The sequence below is a fragment of the Pristiophorus japonicus genome, chromosome 10, assembly GCF_044704955.1.
Source record: "Pristiophorus japonicus isolate sPriJap1 chromosome 10, sPriJap1.hap1, whole genome shotgun sequence".
NCBI lineage: Eukaryota > Metazoa > Chordata > Chondrichthyes > Pristiophoridae > Pristiophorus > Pristiophorus japonicus.
This window is the reverse complement of record NC_091986.1, coordinates 101,807,140-101,828,416: the sequence shown is the minus strand read 5'-3', so window position 1 is coordinate 101,828,416 and position 21,277 is coordinate 101,807,140. Positions and strand designations below refer to the sequence as shown.

The 21,277-nt window shown below is 49.2% G+C and overlaps 1 protein-coding gene across 3 annotated transcripts in view; it reads right to left on the bottom strand.

The window, feature by feature from the left end:
* cwc15 (CWC15 spliceosome associated protein homolog) overlaps positions 1-14,362 on the bottom strand; it is a 96,225-nt gene extending 81,863 nt beyond the window's left edge. For all 3 annotated transcript variants that reach the window (XR_011595600.1, XM_070891462.1, XM_070891463.1), the window contains exon 1: positions 14,276-14,362. The gene's annotated coding sequence lies outside the window, so the exon portion shown is untranslated. The remainder of the gene's footprint in view (positions 1-14,275) is intronic.
* Between the last annotated feature and the right edge of the window lie 6,915 nt (positions 14,363-21,277).

Here is a 21,277-nt window from a genome sequence, read left to right as displayed (position 1 = left end):
CTCGTTGGGGTCCATAATCGCTCGGCCACCCATGGTGGTGCAGATCCGATTGTGGCTCCGCGTAAGTAATGTATAACCCCCAGGTAATTTAATGCTATTCGAGTATAATATATGAATAATGTCATGTAATGTAATTAATGCTGGGATCATGAAATCTTATGCCATGCAGTTTCTGTACTTTCTGTTCGTGTTAATTAAATGTAACGTCTGTCGGTGATATCTAATGCAGTTGTGTTGTTCCTCCTACATATGCCTGCGTAGTATAAGCATTTTCATGTCACCCTGGCCTTCCCCATCTTTTTTACTAACCTCTCATATTATGTTTTCTAGTTGCCCAAGAGCATCGCAGAAATTTGAAGGCCCCTGGACCGTTACCCCTTTTACTTCAAGTGGTGCTCACCACCGGAAGAGGAGGATCGGATGGATGATCCTCAACCATGCTGCTCAACCCAAAACGTGGAGGGGAACTGGGGTCTCAAGGGTCCAATCTACCTGTGGCCACCTCTTCCTCAATCGAGGAAGGAGCGGAGCCAAGCAGCTTGCAACAGGGCACACCGAGTGGCCCAGCACCCATGCCGAAACCATGAAGGTTGATTCGGCAAGGCAGGCATGCTCAGACAGACAGATGTCAACCTGGACATGGTATTGAGAATCTGTATCATTGTAGCTACCAACTTTATATGTATTATCCGTACTAATTTCAAATGTATTAACTCTTTCTAAAATGGCCGCTCATGGTTATTGCTGACTCTTTAGATCTCACTGTAGGGGAAAACAATGAGTGACTTGTCTTTGTTAAACAACCTTGAGGGACCGTATATGTGAATGTAGCAACAGATGTAGGAATAGTCAGAGAAGCAGAACTATGTGTGTCTTCCTTGTCTGCAAAACAAGGATAAGCTGGAGATAACTTAATCTTCTCTCATGATTAGGGGCATTGCTTAATTAACTGTGTAAATGACTAATTTAGCTTGTATCTATGCCACGGTAGCTGTGATAGGACAATGAAAAGGGGTTGTACCTTTCACAAACTGTATAAATGTATTGATTTTGTAATGATTTTTGCTTGCTCTGATGGATTCGACAGACTCATTAAGTCGGTGCCCCTTTATCAGAGCAATACCTCATCGATGAAGCCTGAATAAAGTTAGTCTGAACTAAACTTTAAAGTGTTCGAATCAGTGTATTCGCTGAAACAGATTGAGGGAAAAGAATCCGTATCAACAGTATCACGGTCGAGGGAGAGTGTCAACATCGGGCGAGAGCTCCTCCAAGCAATAGGTGGGCAGACCGGCACCATTGCCATGCTTTCAGCTCATCATTCGGAGGACATGGCGCAGCTGATTGAGGTAATGCGGTGAACCGCCAATTCCATTGATGCCATGTAGCAGACGATGGACTCAGTATACAGCACTGCACCCGAAGGTGCCGTACCACCTATGTCAGCAGGAGAGAGTCAGGAGGAAGCAGTTGCTTCTAACTCTGGAAACGGGTCTTCGGATACCCAGTCTGCTCCGGGATCCAAAGAAATTACTCTGCCACTGTCACCCCCCCACCCCCCCGACCACAGCAGCAGCAGCGCTCAAGATGCCCTGCTGCAAGATGGCTTGGAGTAAATGCGGGTAGGACCAGGGTCAACATTAGTGGGAAAGGTGTGTCAAGGTCAGGGGGGGTAGAGGCAGAGGCAGACGGAACAGTGGCCGCAGGTAGAAATGTTGCTTGGTTTGGGGAGGGAGGGGCGGTGTTGTTGTAGTTATTTAAATTTTTATTAAAAAACTGTTGACTGTTGGGAGGGGGGGTTCTATTCTGTAGTGTTGATATGTGTTATGTTTTTTCCCCCGTTTAAAATTTTTATATGCAAGTCTAAAATTTCTAAGAAAGGTTTTTTTTTCCCAATTGTTAAATTATAAAAGATTTTTATTACACTTACAATTGTGCAGTGTCTTTTACAAACAGAAGGTTAACCATCAATACAAGGGTTGCAAACAATGGCCAGGCCAGGCAAGGATGAAACGTAACGTAACGGTCACCAACGTAACTTCAAGCAAAGCGTTCATTTATGAGCTGCTGACACAACAGTCTTGCAGTTGCGTAACTACCACGGGGCTTCTCCTGTGTAGGGGGAAGGGGTGGGGTGGGGCATGGGTTCATCGCCCGGCTGATTGCTCTTCCCGAGGACCTCATCCACCTCCTCTTTCCCTCTCTCCAAAAGTGAACCGGCAGTCCCATCTGGCAATTCCTGTCCCCTACTGATAGCTAAGTTATGCAACATGGAGCACACCACAATGAACTCAGCAACCTGCTCAGGGTGGTATTGTACGCTGCCTCCAGGCATCAGAAGCGCTGCTTCAGTACTCCAATTGTCTTTTTGACAATATCGCATGTGGCTATAGGGCTCTGATTATAGCGATGTTCGGCATCTGTCTGGGGCTTACGGGGGGGGGGGGGTAAGAGCCAGGTAGCGACACCTTTGCCTTTGTCACCTAGCATTCAGCATTGACCTTGTGGCTGACTGTAAAAAAGGTCGGAGACAGTGCTCTCACTCAAGATGTGCGCACCATGAATACTGCCTGGAAAATTGGCATTTACTGCCATGATTATTTGCTTGTGGTCGACAACGAGCTGCACATTCAGGGAGTGGAATCCATTTCAGTTACGGTAAACCTCTGACTCTTTCAAAGGTGCTCGCAGGGCGATGTGCGTACGGTCTCTTGCACCCTGGACCTTGGAGAAGTTTACTATTCTCGAGAACCCCAATGCCCTCTCACTCTTTGTCTCCCACGTCATAGGGAAGTTTATAAAGTCCATCCTGCGAGCGTAAAGGGCTTCAATCACCTGGCGAATGCAGCAATGTGTGGTGTGCTGAGAGATGCAGCAAATGTCGCCAGCTGAGGCCTGAAAGGAGCCCGATGCTGGCGACATAGAAGGAAAGTGCCGTAGTAACTTAAATCTCAACGGGCAGCGCGGTCCTGATAGGGCTGGTAGGCTGCAGGTCTCCCTCAATGAGCGGCCACGTCTCACTGATGACCTCTTTTCGGAAGTGCAGCCTTCTAATGCACGTTCTATCAGACAGGTTCAGGTAAGAACACTGCTCCTTGTAAATGCGTTGGGTGCAAGGTCTCCTCCTCAGCAGTCTGCCACCTCTTTGATTGGGCACATAATGTTCTTCAATGAACCTTCTCCCCTCTCTAGTCTGCAGCATGTGAGTAGTCAGCAATAATGGTTGAGAAATTACAGGCCGCATTACTATAAATGCCCTAATCGGTCTTCAAAATTCTTCAATTGTCCTTAAACCACCACAAATTTACTTAAAATTGACCACAATGTGCTCAGATGATTGTCAAGATTTTAAAACACCCTTAAAATCACTCACAAATTATTTCAATGCTCCCAACAACTTTAAGCAGCCTTTTCTTCAACTTCATCTGATTTAAAACATGGCGTCCATACCGCCGGGTTAAGGTCAGGCGTTTTTTGGGCGGGCGGTAATTTGGGCAGTATATGGGCGAAATGCCAAAAGTAGTGCTCGGCAATAATTTGGACAGTAGTTTCCATTACAAATAGTCCTCTGGGTGGTAGTGCTGAAGTGAGATTTTAGAAAAATAAAAAGGGTGGGCAGTTTCGCCCACCGCTGATGATAACTGAATGCTGAATGTACCGCCGGCGATAAATGGGCAGTAAAAGGGCGGTAGTTTCCATTTATACACAAATATGGGCGTAAAGAGCTTCTCAGCAGTAATATGGGCGGATGGATGCCGAAAGTCTAGCCCCAAAGAGTTAACTACAAGAGAATTATTGGTTCCAAATCCAAGGATTTACCATTTATGCATCACATAAAAACATATATGCTTGGCAATATATCTTGCTGAAGCAGTCTGTCATAAAATACACATCATCATCATCATAGGCGGTCCCTCGGAATACTTGCTTCCACTCCTGAAGTGAGTTCTTTGGTGGCCGAACAGTCCAATATGAGAGCCATAGACTCTGTCACAGGTGGGACAGATAGATGTTGAGGGAAGGGGTGGGCGGGACTGGTTTGACGCATGCTCTTTCCGCTGCCTGCACTTGATTTCTGCATGCTCTCGGCGCCCTCCATGATGTACTTTCTCCACTTAGGGCAGTCTTTGGCCAGGGACGCCCAGGTGTCAGTGGGGATGTTGCACTTTATCAGGTAGGCTTTGAGGGTGTCCTTGTAACGCTTCCGCTGCCCACCTTTGTCTCATTTGCCGTGAAGGAGCTCAACATTGAGCACTTGCTTTGGGAGTCTCGTGTCTGGCATGCGAACTATGTGGCCTGCCCAGCGGAGCTGATCGAGTGTGGTCAGTGCTTCAATGCTGGGGATATTAGCCTAGACGAGGACGCTGATGTTGGTACGCCTGTCCTCCCAGGGATCTTGTAGGATCTTGCGGAGACATCGTTGGTGATATATCTCCAGCGACTTGGTGTCTACTGTACATGGTCCATGCCTCTGAGCCATACAGGAGGGCGGGTATTACTACAGCCCTGTACACCATGAGATAAAACACACAAATACTAAACAAATGCTCAATAGGATTTCATAAGTTTAGTTGGCACCACAAACTACTAATATTATATCCCAATTTAAATTGGGCACCATCACTATATTTAGGGGCCCTGAATTTCCAGAGGGGTGCTCCCAATCTCCTGTCATAACTTCAGTGGGAGAGCAGAAGCCCAGAGAACCGACCTAAATGGTAATTTCCAGCTGTTTGTGCCATTTCTCCGGGGATTCCACCAGTCTCCTGCTAAAGTTACAGTGCAATCAGTACAACCCCTGTGGAAATTCAAATCCTGGGTGTTTTCATGCTAGCTCAGTTTATTCCCATTCAAATTTGTGGCACAACAAACACCATGTTGCAAATATTTTGAATGTTATTTTCATGTTTTGATCTCAATTTATATTCAAAGTATATCAGACTGATCAGGCTAGGCTAGTATACTTCCTCCACATTTTGTCACTGCCGCACCTTGAGCAGCAGGCACCTGTCCCACCCAACAACTAGTGCCTTATCCTTTTTTTTTTAATTGTTCTCTGGATGTCACAACACTGGTAAGGCCACATTTACTGCCCAACCCCAATTGCTCTGAAAAGCTGATGGTGGGTTACCCTCTTGAACTGCTGCAGTACTTGTAGTAATGATACTTGCATGATGGCGTTAAGTCGTGAATTCCAGGATTTTGTGCCACAGATGATGAAGGAATGGCAACACATATCCAAGATGAGATGGTGTATTGCTTGGAGGGAAATTTACTGGTGATGGGTGTTCCCATGACATTGCTACTCCACCCCACCACCCATTGTAGAGTTTGCAGGGATAGAAGCTATTCTCAAAGTAAGTTTGGCAAGTTGCTGCAGTGCATCCTAGATAGGTTGCATAAACTTGGTTTATATTCCCCTGCGTTTCGAAGATTGAGGAGTGATTTAATATGATAAAAGGTATTTGACAGGGTAAATGCAAAGATCTACTTCCTCTGATGGGGGAATCCATAACAAGGGGGAAGCAATCTTAAAATTAGAGCTTGGCTATTTAGGAGTGAAATCAGTAAGCACTTTTTCCACACAAAGGGTAGTGAAAATATAGGACTCGCTCCCTTAAAAGGCTGTTTATGCAGGGTTAATTGAAGACGGAGATTGATAGATATTTGTTCGGTAAGAGTATCAATGGATATGGAGCAAAAGTGGGTAAATAGGGTTGAGGTACAGATCAGCTGTGATCTACTGGCAGAACATGGGGTTAAATGGCTTTCTCCAGTTCCTATGTAATATATAATGCCGCCACAATAAAAGTCAACGGTAGAGGGGGTCAATTAAGAGTCCACTGGTAGGTGCGTCGATCAAGCAGACCTTGGTGTCCAGCTTCACAGGTGTTGTTGCAGCTGCACCATCCTGGCAAGTGATGAGTATTTCATCAAACACATGACTTGCACCTTGTAAATGGTAGACAGGCTTTCAGAGGTCAGAAGGTGATCCATTCATCACAAAGTACTCTGTATTCCCTGCCCTTGTATCTATGGTGTCCCCCAGTATATCGATGGCGTTGATATGCTTTTGGTTAATGGTGACCCCCAAGATGTTAACAGTGGGGAAATTCAGCAATGGTGTTATTGTCAAAGATTGTAGAGGGGATTGTCGAGATTAGCTCTTATGTCTATATCTTGATTAAGACTTAAGCAAGTTGAAAAGAGATCCCCAGCAATCTTCATTTGTGTGATATAAAAAAATACAATGAAATGTATCACAGGATACATGGGGGAAGGTCAAATGCCCCACTCTTGGTCGGATCATAAGCTCCTCCGAATTACCACCAGTGTCATCAGATGTAATACAAGTCTGTAAATTCTTTGGTGCATAATAAGCACCCCATTTCATCAAGACAATTAATCCAAACCACTAGATTTTTAATAAATAAACTGTTTTTTCAGGCTTGCACTAAATTTGGATGAAACTTAGTTATTGCTTAGCTCACATACCCTCCTTGTAAACCTTTTTCATGCCATACTAGTTTGCCTATCTGCAAAATAATCTTCCAATTGGCCTTTCTTTCCACAAGATAAGCAAATTAATTTGAAGCATTAATTACGGTAACATTGCATGAAGACACATCTTTAGATTCAATTACCTCCAAAGTGATATCATAATTACATCTTTCACAGGAAGTCACTGTACCCTTCTTCAGTTCTCATCTATTTAACTCATGTGGCACGAACGTTATTTGCTACCCATCATCCTAAGCCTGAATGTTGCCCAGGTCAAGTTGCATACGGGAATGGACAGCTTCATTATCTAAGGAATTGCGAATGGAGCTGAATGCTGTGCAATCATCAGCGAACAGCCCCACTTCTGACTTTATGATGGAGGGAACATCACTGATAAAGCAGCTGAAAATGATTGAGCCTAGGTCCACAACCATCTTCCTTTGTTCCAGGTATGACCCAGCCATTGAAGAATTTGCCCCAATCCCCATTGACTTCAGTTTTACTAGGGCTCCTTGATGATGCACTCGGTAGAATGGTGCCTTGATATTAAGGGCAGTCACTCTCATCTCAGAAATTCAGTTCTTTTGTCTATGTTTGGACCATGGCTGTAATGAGGTCGGGAGCCAAGAAGTCTGGGCAGAACCCAAACTGAGCAGGTTATTGGTGAGCAAGTGCCGATAGGGTAGGTACCAACGATATAGGTAAGAAGTGGGAAGAGGTCCTACAAGCTGAATTTAGGGAGCTCGGAGTTAAATTAAAAAGTAGGACTTCAAAGGTAGTAATCTCTGGATTGCTACCAGTGCCACGTGCTAATCAGAGTAGAGGGAGCAGGATAGTTAGAATAAATACGTAGCTTGAGCAGTGGTGCAAGAGGGAGGGATTCAAATTCCTGGGACATTGGAACCAGTTCTGGGGGAAGTGGGACCTGTACAAAAGGGACGGTTTGCATTTGGGCAGGACTGGAACTGATGTCCTGGGGGTAACATTTGCTAATGCAGTTCGGGAATGTTTAACCTAATATGGCAGGGGGATGGGAACCTATGCAGCGAGACAGGGCGAAGTAATATGGAGTCAGAAACAGATGGTAGAAAGATAAAAATAGTGGAACGTCAAGTAAACAAAGGCAAGAAACAAAAAGGGCCACACTACATCATAATTCTAAAAGGACAAAGGGTGTTAAAAAAACAAGCCTGAAGGCTTTGTGTCTTAATGCAAGCAGTATCTGTAATAAGGTGGATGAATTAACTGTGCAAATAGATGTTAACAGATATGATGTGATTGGGATTACAGAGACGTGGCTCCAGGATGATCAGGGTTGGGAACTCAACATCCAAGGGTATTCAACATTCAGGAAGGATAGAATAAAAGGAAAAGGAGGTGGGGTAGCATTGCTGGTTAAAGAGGAGATTAATGCAATAGTTAGGAAGGACATTAGCTTGGATGATGTGGAATCTATATGGGTAGAGCTGCAGAACACCAAAGGGCAAAAAATGTGAGTGGGAGTTGTGTACAGACCTCCAAACAGTCGTAGTGATGTTGGGGAGGGCATCAAACAGGAAATTAGGGATGCATGCAATAAAGGTGCAGCAGTTATCATGGGTGACTTTAATATGCATATAGATTGGGCTAACCAAACTGGAAGCAATACCATGGAGGAGGATTTCCTGGAGTTTATTCGGGATGGTTTTCTAGACCAATATGTCGAGGAACCAACTAGGGGGGAGGCCATCTTAGACTGGGTGTTGTGTAATGAGAGGGGATTAATTAGCAATCTCGTTGTGCGAGGCCCCTTGAGGAAGAGTGACCATAATATGGTGGAATTCTACATTAGGATGGAGAATGAAACAGTTAATTCAGAGACCATGGTCCAGAACTTAAAGAAGGGTAACTTTGAAGTTATGAGGCGTGAATTGGCTAGGATAGATTGGCCAATGATACTTAAGGCGTTGACAGTGGATGGGCAATGGCAGACATTTAGAGACCGCATGGATGAATTACAACAATTGTACATCCCTGTCTGGCGTAAAAATAAAAAAGGGAAGGTGGCTCAACCGTGGCTATCAAGGGAAATCAGGGATAGTATTAAAGCCAAGGAAGTGGCTTACAAATTGGCCAGAAATAGCAGCGAACCCAGGGACTGGGAGAAATTTAGAACTCAGCAGAGGAGGACAAAGGGTTTGATTAGGGCAGGGAAAATAGAGTACGAGAGGAAGCTTGCAGGGAACATCAAGACGGACTGCAAAAGCTTCGATAGATATGTAAAGAGAAAAAGGTTAGTAAAGACAAACGTAGGTCCCTTGCAGTCAGAATCAGGGGAAGTCATAACGGGGAACAAAGAAATGGCAGACCAACTGAACAAGTACTTTGGTTCGGTATTCACCAAGGAGGACACAAACAACCTTCCGGATATAAAAGGGGTCAGAGGGTCTAGTAAGAAGGAGGAACTGAGGGAAATCCTTATTAGTCGGGAAATTGTGTTGGGGAAATTAATGGGATTGAAGGCCGATAAATCCCCAGGGCCTGATGGTCTGCATCCCAGAGAACTTAAGGAGGTGGCTTTGGAAATAGCAGATGCATTGACAGTCATTTTCCAACATTCCATGGACTCTGGATCAGTTCCTATCGAGTGGAGGGTAGCCAATGTAACCCCACTTTTTAAAAAAGGAGGAAGAGAGAAAACAGGGAATTATAGACCGGTCAGTCTGACATCGGTAGTGGGTAAAATGATGGAATCAATTATTAAGGATGTCATAGCAGCGCATTTGGAAAGAGGTGACATGATAAGTCCAAGTCAGCATGGATTTGTGAAAGGGAAATCATGCTTGACAAATCTTCTGGAAATTTTTGAGGATGTTTCCAGTAGAGTGGACCATGGAGAACCAGTTGATGTGGTATATTTGGACTTTCAGAAGGCTTTCGACAAGATCCCACACAAGAGATTAATGTGCAAAGTTAAAGCACATGGGATTGGGGGTAGTGTGCTGACGTGGATTGAGAACTGGTTGGCAGACAGGAAGCAAAGAGTAGGAGTAAATGGGTACTTTTCAGAATGGCAGGCAGTGACTAGTGGGGTACCGCAAGGTTCTGTGCTGGGGCCCCAGCTGTTTACATTGTACATTAATGATTTAGACGAGGGGATTAAATGTAGTATCTCCAAATTTGCAGATGGCATTAAGTTGGGTGGCAATGTGAGCTGCGAGGAGGATGCTATGAGGCTGCAGAGTGACTTTGATAGGTTAGGTGAGTGGGCAAATGCATGGCAGATGAAGTATAATGTGGATAAATGTGAGGTTATCCACTTTGGTGGTAAAAACAGAGGGATAGACTATTATCTGAATGGTGACAGATTAGGAAAAGGGGAGGTGCAACGAGACCTGGGTGTCATGGTACATCAGTCATTGAAGGTTGGCATGCAGGTACAGCAGGCGGTTAAGAAGGCAAATGGCATGTTGGCCTTCATAGCGAGGGGATTTGAGTACAGGGGCAGGGAGGTGTTACTACAGTTGTACAGGGCCTTGGTGAGGCCACACCTGGAGTATTGTGTTCAGTTTTGGTCTCCTAACTTGAGGAAGGACATTCTTGCTATTGAGGGAGTGCAGCGAAGGTTCACCAGACTGATTCCCGGGATGGCAGGACTGACATATCAAGAAAGACTGAATCAACTGGGCTTGTATTCACTGGAGTTCAGAAGAATGAGAGGGGATCTCATAGAAACGTTTACAATTCTGACGGGTTTAGACAGGTTAGATGCAGGAAGAATGTTCCCAATGTTGGGGAAGTCCAGAACCAGGGGTCACAGTTTAAGGATAAGGGGTAAGCCATTTGGGACCAAGTTGAGGAGAAACTTTTTCACCCAGAGAGTGGTGAACCTGTGGAATTCTCTACCACAGAAAGTTGTTGAGGCCAATTCACTAAATATATTCAAAAAGGTGTTAGGTGTAGTCCTTACTACTAGGGGGATCAAGGGGTATGGTGAGAAAGCAGGAATGGGGTACTGAAGTTGCATGTTCAACCATGAACTCATTGAATGGCGGTGCAAGCTCGAAGGGCCGAATGGCCTACTCATGCACCTATTTTCTATGTTTCTAATCGGTCAGGTTGGTTCTGATCTGTCCTGCTTTTTGTGGAGAGGACAGACCTGAACAATTTTTCACATTATTGGCTAGATGCCAGTGTTGTAGCTGTACTGGAACATCTTGCTAAAGGTGTGATTCGTTTTAGAGAATAGGTCTCAGCACTGCTGCGTCCAGTGCACTCAGACATTTCTTGATGTCATGTGAAGTGAATTGAATTGGTTGAAAACTGGTTGCAATATGTGTACGCTGTATTTAATTTTTGACATAACAAAAAGTACATAAATAATGTTTAAAGATACTCAGGAACACCTTTGTTACAATACCAATCAATAACTTGGAGATCGGTATATTTAAATATAAAATGAAAAATAAGGATCCACCACTAGAAATGAAACCATCAGCTTTGGACAAAAATTTCTAAAATGCAGCATAGACACCAATTGTTTGAAGTAATTACATTAAAATCTGAACAAAGGCCATTTAAAATGAACAGCATATGTAAAAATATGAAGAAGTTTCATACTAACACACTAGGAAAGAACTTGCTTTTCATTTCCTAAATATGTGCTGGAGAGCTTCACAGCCAATTCTGAAGTGCAGTCACTTGTGGCAATCTGCACACTGCAAGTTCCCACAAACAACAAATGAAATAAATAAACAATCAGGTAATCTGTTTTGGTGGCATTGGTAGAGGAGAATGTTGGCTAGGGCACCAGGAGAACTCGGTACTCCTCTTTGAATGGAGCCATGTGGTATTTTGCGTCCACTGAACCTCTCACACGAGTGTCTGGATTTCTGACAATGAAGCACTCCTTCAGCAGTGCAGGTGCCAGCTGAGATTATGCGCTCAAATCCTAGAAAGGAGCTTCAAACCACAGCCTTCTGACTCAGAAGGGAGAGTGGTACTGAGCCAAGATGGCACTGGCTAACCCTTACAGCACAGGAGGCCATTCAGTCCACCATGCCTGTACTGGCTCTTTGAAAGAGCTATCTAATTAGTCCCACTCCTCTGATCTTTCATCATAGCCCTGCTATTTTCCTTTTCAAGCATTTATCCAATTCCCTTTTGAAAATTCCTACTGAAGCTGCTTCCACCACCTTTTCAAGCAGGGCATTCCAGATCATAACTTGTAACAAAACATGGGGGCAGAGTAAACACCATATCACCTTTGAAATCAACCGTGAGTTCAGGATTTTCACATCCGTTAAATCCCAAAGGTGTGATGTGTCGAGGTCCCTTGACAGATGATCCACCTTGGAAATCCCAATTGCTAGCGCAGCGTTGGATGAATTGCCCACCAACTGCCCAACAATTACATACAAAACTTTTACGGTTATTGCAAACAGGCACAGAGCCTGCATCAGCGTAAGGGGATTAGATAGAGACAGGTACGCATTCTATTAACTCTGGAGAGCGGATCATTTTGGAACTATTATTTTCCTAGTCCTTATATTTATTCTGAAAATACATTGAGTGAAATGCAATATAAAAGAAAGTTGCCAGCATTGGAGGTAGACACTTTCTCTTTGGTGTACTGATTGGAGCACCAGGCCCTCGAGATCCCAGGTACGCTTCAGCACACACTGCATCCCTGGGATCCACTTACGCTGCCCTCCAGTATGTAGCATCATCATCATCATCATCATCATAGGCAGTCCCTCGGAATCGAGGAGGACTTGCTTCCACTCCCTAAGTGAGTTCTTTGATGGCTGAACAATCCGATACGGGAGCCACAGACTCTGTTACAGGTGGGACAGACATTCATCGGAAGGGTCTGTAGGGCTGGTTTGCCGCGCGCTCCTTCCGCTGCCTGCGCCTGACCTCTTCATGCTCCTTGCATCGAGACTCAAAGAGCTCAATGCCCTCCCGGATGGACTTTCTCCACCTCGGGCGGTCTGCGGCCAGGGTCTCCCAGGTGTCAGTGGTGATGTCGCACTTTACCAGGGAAGCTTTGAGGGTGTCCTTATAACGTTTCCGCTGTCCTTCTTTGGCTCGATTACCATGAAGCAGCTCCGCATAAAACATTTGCTTAGGGAGTCTCGTATCTGGCATGCGAATTATGTGGCCTGCCCAGCGAAGCTGATCGAGTGCGGTCAGTGCTTCAATACTGGGGATGTTAGCCTGGCCAAGGACACTGATGTTGGTGCGCCTGTCCTCCCATGAGATTTGCAGGATCTTGCAGAGACATCGTTGGTGATATATCTCCAGCGACTTGAGGTGTCTTCTATACATCGTCCATGCCAGACCCATACAGGAGGGCGGGTATTACTACAGCCCTGTAGACCATGAGTTTGGTGGTAGATTTGAGGGCCTGGTCTTCAAACACTCTTTTCCGCAGGCGGCCAAAAGTTGCGCTGGCACACTGAAGGCGATGCTGAATTTCCGCATCAATGTCTGCCTTTGTTGATAAGAGGCCCCTGAGATATGGGAAATGGCCCACGTTGTCCAGGGCCACGCCGTGGATCTTGATGATTGGAGGGCAGTGCTGTGCGGCTGTGACAGGCTGGTGAAGGACCTTTGTCTTACGGATATTAAGCGCAATGCCTATGCTTTCATATGCCTCAGTGAATACATTGACTATATCCTGGAGTTCAGCCTCTGAAAGTGCAGAGATGCAGGCATCGTCCACGTACTGCATCAGACAGCAAGTTCACAAAGAAGGATCCCCATCAGGTAATCTGAGGAAGGACGTTCTTGCTATTGAGGGAGTGCAGCGAAGGTTCACCAGACTGATTCCCGGGATGGCAGGACTGACATATGAGGAGAGACTGGATCAATTGGGCCTTTATACATTGGAGTTTAGAAGGATGAGAGGGGATCTCAGAGAAACATAAGATTCTGATGGGACGGGACGGGACGGGACAGGTTAGATGCGGATAGAATGTTCCCGATGTTGGGGAAGTCCAGAACCAGGGGACACAGTCTTAGGATAAGGGGCAGGCAATTTAGGAGATGAGGAGAAACTTCTTCGCTCAGAGAGTTGTTAACCTGTGGAATTCCCTGCCGCAGAGAGTTGTTGATGCCAGTTCATTGGATATATTCAAGAGGGAGTTTGATATGGCTCTTACGGCTAAAGGGATCAAGGGGTATAGAGAGAAAGCAGGAAAGGGGTACTGAGGGAATGTTCAGCCATGATCTTATTGAATGGTGGTGCAGGCTCGAAGGGCCGAATGGCCTACTCCTGCACCTATTTTCTATGTAAGTTCGTATTCTTTTAGCAGGTCGGCGAAATATTCCACAACTACGCCGCTGACCGCAATTTCTGGGCCATAATGTCTGATTTCACGCAGGACACCTTCGGCTTCCCAAAAGTCTTTAAAAATAAGTTTTCCGATTTCTGTGTCTCTCCACATGAACCGGCAGGGCTCTGTTCTATCCCGCGGCCGACATTGCTCAACTTTAAACACCGAGTGAATTTAAATAAATCACCTTTTCTACCAACACGGACCCGGTGACCCCGGGCGGGGGTGAGGGGGTTACTGTGACATCCCGCCGGGCCGAAATCGCGGATTTAATACAAGCCCCGCTGTGCCGGGAATTGCGCAGGTGATAGACTCGCTGTCCCAGCCGATGAGATGCCTCCGATCCCGCTGCTCGCCACCCTGCGCTATCCATCTCCCTGCATTATATAAGGGGCCCGTGGGCGCCGCACCAACCGGTGAGCAAGTCCCCCTCCCGGTGAACAAACCGCCCTTACCTGCGGGCCGGGCTTGACCGCCGCCTTCTTGCCCAACGAACGTCCGTTCCACCGGCGCCCGCCTCGCGCAGCTATCCCACAGTGCACCACGCTACGGTGGCCCAACTGGGAACGGAACCAAGTGCTTTCTCGGCGTTTTCGATTTTATTCGCCAGTGTAATTTTTGCGATCGGATTGCAGAGGTCTTTTCTGTCCTGAACTTGCATAAGTACATGAAAGTATAGGAGATTATCCGCTTCGGTAATCCCAGCGCACATCAGCTGTGTGCATTAGAAAATTATACAACTCCAGGCCATGATCGGCCAACCATTAAAATGAATGGTTGGAAAATCTGGGGCTTGGAGCTGGGCCTATTTTGATGGAGGTGTCTACTGTACATGGTCCATGTCTCTGAGCCATACAGGAGGGCGGGTATTACTCCAGCCCTCTTACGGAGCTTGGTGACAGTTTTGAGGGCTCAAGTCGCTGGAGAAATACCACCAACGATGCCTCCACAAGATTCTACAAATCCCTTGGGAGGACAGGCGCACCGACATTAGCGTCCTCAACCAGGCCAACATTCCCAGCATTGAAGCACTGACCACACTTGATCAGCTCCGCTGGGCAGGCCACATAGTTCGCATGCCAGACACGAGACTCCCAAAGCAAGCACTCTACTCGGAACTCCTTCACGGCAAACAAGCTAAAGGCGGCCAGAGGAAACGTTACAGGGACACCCTCAAAGCCTCCCTGATAAAGTGCAACATCCCCACTGACACCTGGGGGTCCCTGGCCAAAGACCGCCCTAAGTGGAGGAAGTGCATCCGGGAGGGCGCTGAGCATCTCGCGTCTCATCGCCGAGAGCATGCAGAAAACAAGCGCAGGCAGCGAAAGAGCGTGCAGCAAACCTGTCCCGCCCACCCTTTCCCTCAACGACTATCTGTCCCACCGGTGACAGGGTCTGTGGTTCTCATGTTGGACTGTTCAGCCACCTAAGGACTCATTTTAAGAGTGGAAGCAAATCTTCCTTGATTATGAGGGACTGCCTATGAAACGATGATGATTTTGATGGACCAAGAATTATAGAATTGTTACAACACAGGAGGCCATTCGGCCCGTCGAGCCCATGCTGGCTCCCTGCAAGAGCACTTTAGCTGGTCCCACTCCCCCGCCCTTTCCCCATAGCCCTGCAATTTGTTTTCCTTCAGGTACTTATCCAATTCCCCTTTGAATGCCATGATTGAACCTACCTACACCACCCTCTCTGGCAGTGCATTCCAGATCATAACCACTCGCTGCATAAAAAAGTATTGCCTCCTGTCGCCTTTAAATCTTCTGCTAATCACCTTAAATCTGTGTCCTCTGGTTCTCGACTCTTCTGCCAATGGGAACAGTTACTCTCTACTCTGTCTAGACCATTCATGATTTTGAACACCTCGATCAAATCTGCTCTGGAGGATGACACTGGGTGACCAAACAAAAATCGTCACAATAAGTGCCACTTTTGGGGGACTACTAATATGGGAAGAATCAAGAGCTACCAAAAACAAAAGGATACCTTCCTAACTAAATCAGGATGTTTTGATTGATGTCTGCCAGACACTCTACACCCTGCAGTGCTGATCAGTCGCAGAACACATCAAACATTCCAGTGCACACTGCATGCTCCCTTTCCAGGACCACCAGGGCACAGACAAGACTGTTGAAATGAGGCAGGCAGCCAAAGTGACCGCCCCTTCCCCCTCTGCCCTTTTCCACCCCTCCTCCCCCCATCTTTCTGCCCCCCATCACCCCCCTTTCTGCCCCCCACCTCCACACTCCCTTTCCCAACCCCCTTTTTTCCCCTACTCCCTTTTCCCAATCACCTTTTCTCCTCCCCGCTATTTCCTCCTCCCCGCTATTTCCCCCTCCCCGCTTTTTTTCCCCTCCCCGCTATTTCCCCTCCCTGCTATTTCCCCCTCCCCACTATTTCCCCTCCCCCCCTTTCCCCCACCCCTTCCCCTTTCCTTTTCTCCCACTCACCCACCCCTTTTCTCCCCTCCCCATTTCCCCCCTTTCCCCTCCCCGCTATTTCCCCCTTTCCCCTCCCCATTTCCCCCCTTTCACCTCCTCCTATCCCCTCACCCATTTTCCCTCTCCCCATTTCCCCCTCCCCCATTTCTCCCCCTTTCCTTCTTCCCATTTCCCCCTTTCCCCCTCCATTTTCCCTTTCCCCTCCCCATTTCCCCCTTTCCCCTTCCCATTTGTCTCCTTTCCCCTCCTCAATTTCTCCCCCTTTCCCCTCCCTAATTTCTCCCCCTTCCCCTCCCCATTTCCCCCCTCAACCATTTCTCCCCTTTCCTTCTCCCTATTTCCCCCTTTCCCTTCCCCCTTTCACCTCCCCCATTTATCCCCTTTCCCCTCCCCACTATTTCCCCCTCACCCTCTTTTCCCCCATGCCCTCTTTCCCCCTCTCCCTTTCTTCCCCTGTCACCCCCTTCACCCTGCCCTTCCCTCTCTCTACCACCTTCCCCCTCTCCACACCCCTTCTCCTCTCCACCACTTCCCTCTCTCCACCCCTTCCCCCTCTGCAACCCCTTCCCCCACTCCATACCACCTCCCCCATTTCTACCCTTTCTCCAGCCCAGTATTTCCCCTTCTCCATCTTTTCCCCCATGCCCACTTTCCCCTTCCCCCTCTCCTCCCCTTCCCCCTCCTTTCCCCCTTCCCGCTCTCCACCCACTCTCCCTCTCCACCCCCTTCCCCCTCATCACCCTCTTCCCCCTCTCCACCTCCCTTACCCCTCATCAGCTCCTTCCCCCTCCCCCATTTCTCCCCCTTTCCCCATTTCTACCCTATCCCCAGGCCACTATTTCCCCCTCCCCCTGTTTCCCCCATGCCCCCTTTGCCCCTCCCCTTTCCTCCCCCTTCCCCTCTCCAACCCCCCTTCCGCCTCTCCTCCCCCCTTCCCCATCTCCAACCCCCCTTCCCCCTCTCCAACTCCCCTTCCGCCTCTCCAACCCCCCTTCCCCCTCTCCACTCCCCTTCCCCCTCTCCTTCCCCTTTCCCCTCTCCACTCCCCTTCCCCCTCTCCAACCCCTTCCTCCTGTCAGGGGAAAATGGGAAGACTTCTCCTCCCACGAGCGGGCCCCCTGATATAGAGGGTCGACGCTCGCCCCAACCCGCGTAACAGCCCCCGGAGTTAGCAGACAGAGACGAATGGCAAGGTATAACGATCTTTTATTACGAACGTCCGGGAACACCTCTCATCACAGTCGCCTGTGAGTGGAGATGCTCTCCGAACAGCACAATCATACAACTTTTATACATTTCAAAAACCCCTCCGTTCCCTGGTAAGACCTCCCTAGATCTCTAATTGGACTACCTTATCAGTGCTACTTCTCGAATTGGACTACCTTATTAGTGCAACTTTGGATTGACAGGCCAAAACCCTTGTGATCACCTTAGGCCGTGACTAGAATGACTTCATTAGCTCAGAATTTGTTGATTCTCCTTGATGCCCGTGAGTCTGCCTCGAGCCTCTTCGCAAGGTCATATCAATGTCTGTTTAGGTTTTCACATCGTATCCTGTCGGAATATTATTGAATTAATAACTTCTGGAGCCTTGGTACAAGGCTGAAGAGAGGCCTTTTACCTCCTTATGGGTCGGTGCAGGAACCAGCACTTTAACCCTTGTCCCGCTGGTACCCCTAATGCCAAATTTTTCTCTTACACCCCTCTCCACCCCCATTCCCCCTCTCCACCCCCTTCTCCCTCTCCACCCCACTTCCATCTCTCCACCCCCTTCCCAATTTCCTTCCTTCCTTCCTGTTCCCCTCTTCCTTCCCCTTTTTCTCCCTCCCCCTTTCCCCCCTCTCACTCTTCTCTCCCCCTCCTCTTTCGCACCCTCTTTCCCTCTTGTTTCCCCCCTCCTCACTTTCCCCCTCCTCCTCACTTTCCCCTCCCCCTCTTATCCTTCCCCCTCCCCCTCTTTCCCCCTCTCCTCACCTCACCCCCTCTCTTCCCCCTTTCTGTCCCCCTCCCTTCCTCTTTCCCATTGTTCCTTTCCCTCTTCCTTTCCCCATCCTCACCACTCCCCCCCTCCTCCCCCTTTCCCTGCTCGTCCTTATCCCACTTTGTAGCTCCTCCCCCTCTTTCCCCTCCTCCTTTTCCCCTCCCTTCCTCCCCACTCTCCCTTTCCCCCTCCCCTCCTTCCCCCTCTCCCTTTTTATTTCTCTCTTACTCCTCCTCCTTCCCCTTTTCCTCCTCCTCCCTCCATTCCTCCACCTCCCATCCCCTTTTCCCCTTCCCTCCCGTCTCCTCTCCCTCCTCCCCCTTTGTTCCTCCTCCCCTTCCTTTCTCACCCCTTTCTTTTCCCCCTACTCAATCCCTATCCGCTCCTCCCTCCCTTTCCCCCTTGCTCCCTCCCTTTTCCAAGTTTTTGCCCCTTCCCCTCCTTTGCAGCTCCTCCTCAATCCCCTCTTCCTTCCCCTTTATTCCACCCTCTTCTTTCCCCACCTTATTTCCCCCTGTCCCTTCTCCTCCCCTTCCCCCTCTCCTCTCCTTCCCCCTCTCCACCCTTTCCCCCTCTCTCCCCCTTTCCTCCCCTTCCCCCTCTCCTCCCACTCCTCCTCCTCTCTTCCCCCCTCTGCCTCCCCCTTCTCTCTCTCCTCCCCCCTCTCTTCCCCCCTCTGCCTCCCCCCTTCTCTCCTCCCCCCTCTCCTCCCTCCTACCCACCTTTCCTCCCCTTCCACCCCCTCTTCCTTCCCCTTCCCCACCGCTTCATTCCCCTGCCCCTCTTCGGTCCCCTTTCCCCCATTCCTTCCCCTTTACCACCTCTTTCCCTATCTTGTTCCTTTGCCTCAACCTTAACTCCTATCCCTCTTTCTCCTCTCCTTTCCCCCTCTTCTCTACACCTCCCCTCTCTTCATTCCCCTCTTTCTCTTTCCCCTCCTGTTCCTTCCCCTTCCCCCATCCCCTTCCCCCTCCTATCCCCTTCCCACACTCCTATCCCCTTTCCCCCTCCTATCCCCTTCCCCCCATCTCCTTCCTATCCCCTTTCCCCCCTATCCCCTTTCCCCCTCCTATCCCCTTTCCCACTCCTATCCCCTTTCCCCCCCTATCCCCTTTCCCCTTCCTAACCCCTTTCCCCCTCCTATCCCCTTTCCCCCCTCCTATCCCCTTTCCCCCTCCTATCCCCTTTCCCCCTCCTATCCCCTTCCCCCCTCCTATCCCCTTTCCCCCTCCTATCCCCTTTCCCCCTCCTATCCCCTTTCCCACTCCTATCCCCTTTCCCCCCCTATCCCCTTTCCCCCCCTGTCCCCTTTCCCCTTCCTATCCCCTTCCCCCTCCTATCCCCTTTCCCCCTATCCCCTTTCCCCCTCCTATCCCCTTTCCCCTTCCTATCCCCTTTCCCCCCTCCTATCCCCTTTCCCCCTCCTATCCCCTTTCCCCCTCCTATCCCCTTTCCCCCCTCCTATCCCCTTTCCCCCCTCCTATCCCATTTCCCCCTCCTATCCCCTTTCCCCCCTCCTATCCCCTTTCCCCCTCCTATCCCCTTTCCCCTCTCCTTTCCCCTTCCCCCCTCCTATCCTCTTTCCCCCCTCCTATCCCCTTTCCCCCTCCTATCCCCTTTCCCCCCTCCTATCCCCTTTCCCCCCTCCTTTCCCCTTCCCCCCTCCTATCCCCTTTCCCCCTCCTATCCCCTTTCCCCCTCCTATCCCCTTTCCCCCTCCTATCCCCTTTCCCCCTCCTATCCCCTTTCCCCCCTCCTATCCCCTTTCCCCCTCCTATCCCCTTTCCCCCCTCCTATCCCCTTTCCCCCTCCTATCCCGTTTCTCCCCTCCTATCCCCTTTCCCCCTCCTATCCCCTTTCCCCCCTCCTATCCCCTTTCCCCTCTCCTTTCCCCTTTCCCCCCTCCTATCCCCTTTCCCCTCTCCTTTCCCCTTCCCCCTCCTATCCCCTTTCCCCCTCCTATCCCCTTTCCCCTCTCCTTTCCCCTTCCCCCCTCCTATCCCCTTTCCCCCTATCTCCTTTCCCCCTCCTATCCCCTTTCCCCCTCCTATCCCCTTTCCCCTTCCTATCCCCTTTCCCCCTATCTCCTTTCCCCCTCCTATCCCCTTTCCCCCTCCTATCCCCTTTCCCCCTCCTATCCCCTTTCCCCCCTCCTATCCCCTTTCCCCCCTCCTCAGTCGAGGAGGCGGGAGCTCGGAGCAGCGCGAGTCCGGGGTTGGCGAGAGGCCTATAAAGGCCAGCGGGAGTCGAGCAGTTCGAGCAGTCAGTCGAGGAGGTGGGAGCTCGGAGCAGCGCGAGTCCGGGGTCGGCGAGAGGCCTATAAAGGCCAGCGGGAGTCGAGCAGTTCGAGCAGTCAGCAGAGGAGGTGGGAGCTCGGAGCAGCGCGAGTCCGGGGTCGGCAAGAGGCGTACCGGTGCAGCTACAGGGAGAAGGCAAAGATACAAAGGTGACGTCACAGCCTAGGGGGTAAGTGATTGGCTGGTGATTGGTGAGTAGCTTTTCTTTTTCTTCTTATATTGGTCAGTAACTTTTAACATTGTTATTACCAGTTTAAGTGTATCTAAGGGTTAAGTCATGGCAGGAGAGCTCGGTCGGGTGTTATGCTCCTCCTGTACCATGTGGGAACTCAGGGACGCTTCCGGTGTCCCTGACGACTACGTGTGCGGGAAGTGTATCCACCTCCAGCTCCTGACGGACCGTGTTGCGGAATTGGAGCTGAGGGTGGATTTACTCTGGAGCATCCACGATGCTGAGAATGACGTGAGTATCACGTGTAGTGAGTTGGTCTTACCGCAGGGAAAGGGTCCACAGCCAGATAGGGAATGGAAGACCAGCAGGAAGAGTAGTGCAAGGAAGGTAGTGCAGGGGTCCCCTGTGGTCATCCCACTGCAAAACAGATACACCGCTTTGGGTACTGTTGAGGGGGATGACTCATCAGGGGAGGGCAGCAGCAGCCAAGTTCATGGCACCGTGGCTGGCTCTGCTGCACAGGAGGGCAAGAAAAAGAGTGGGAGAGCGATAGTGATAGG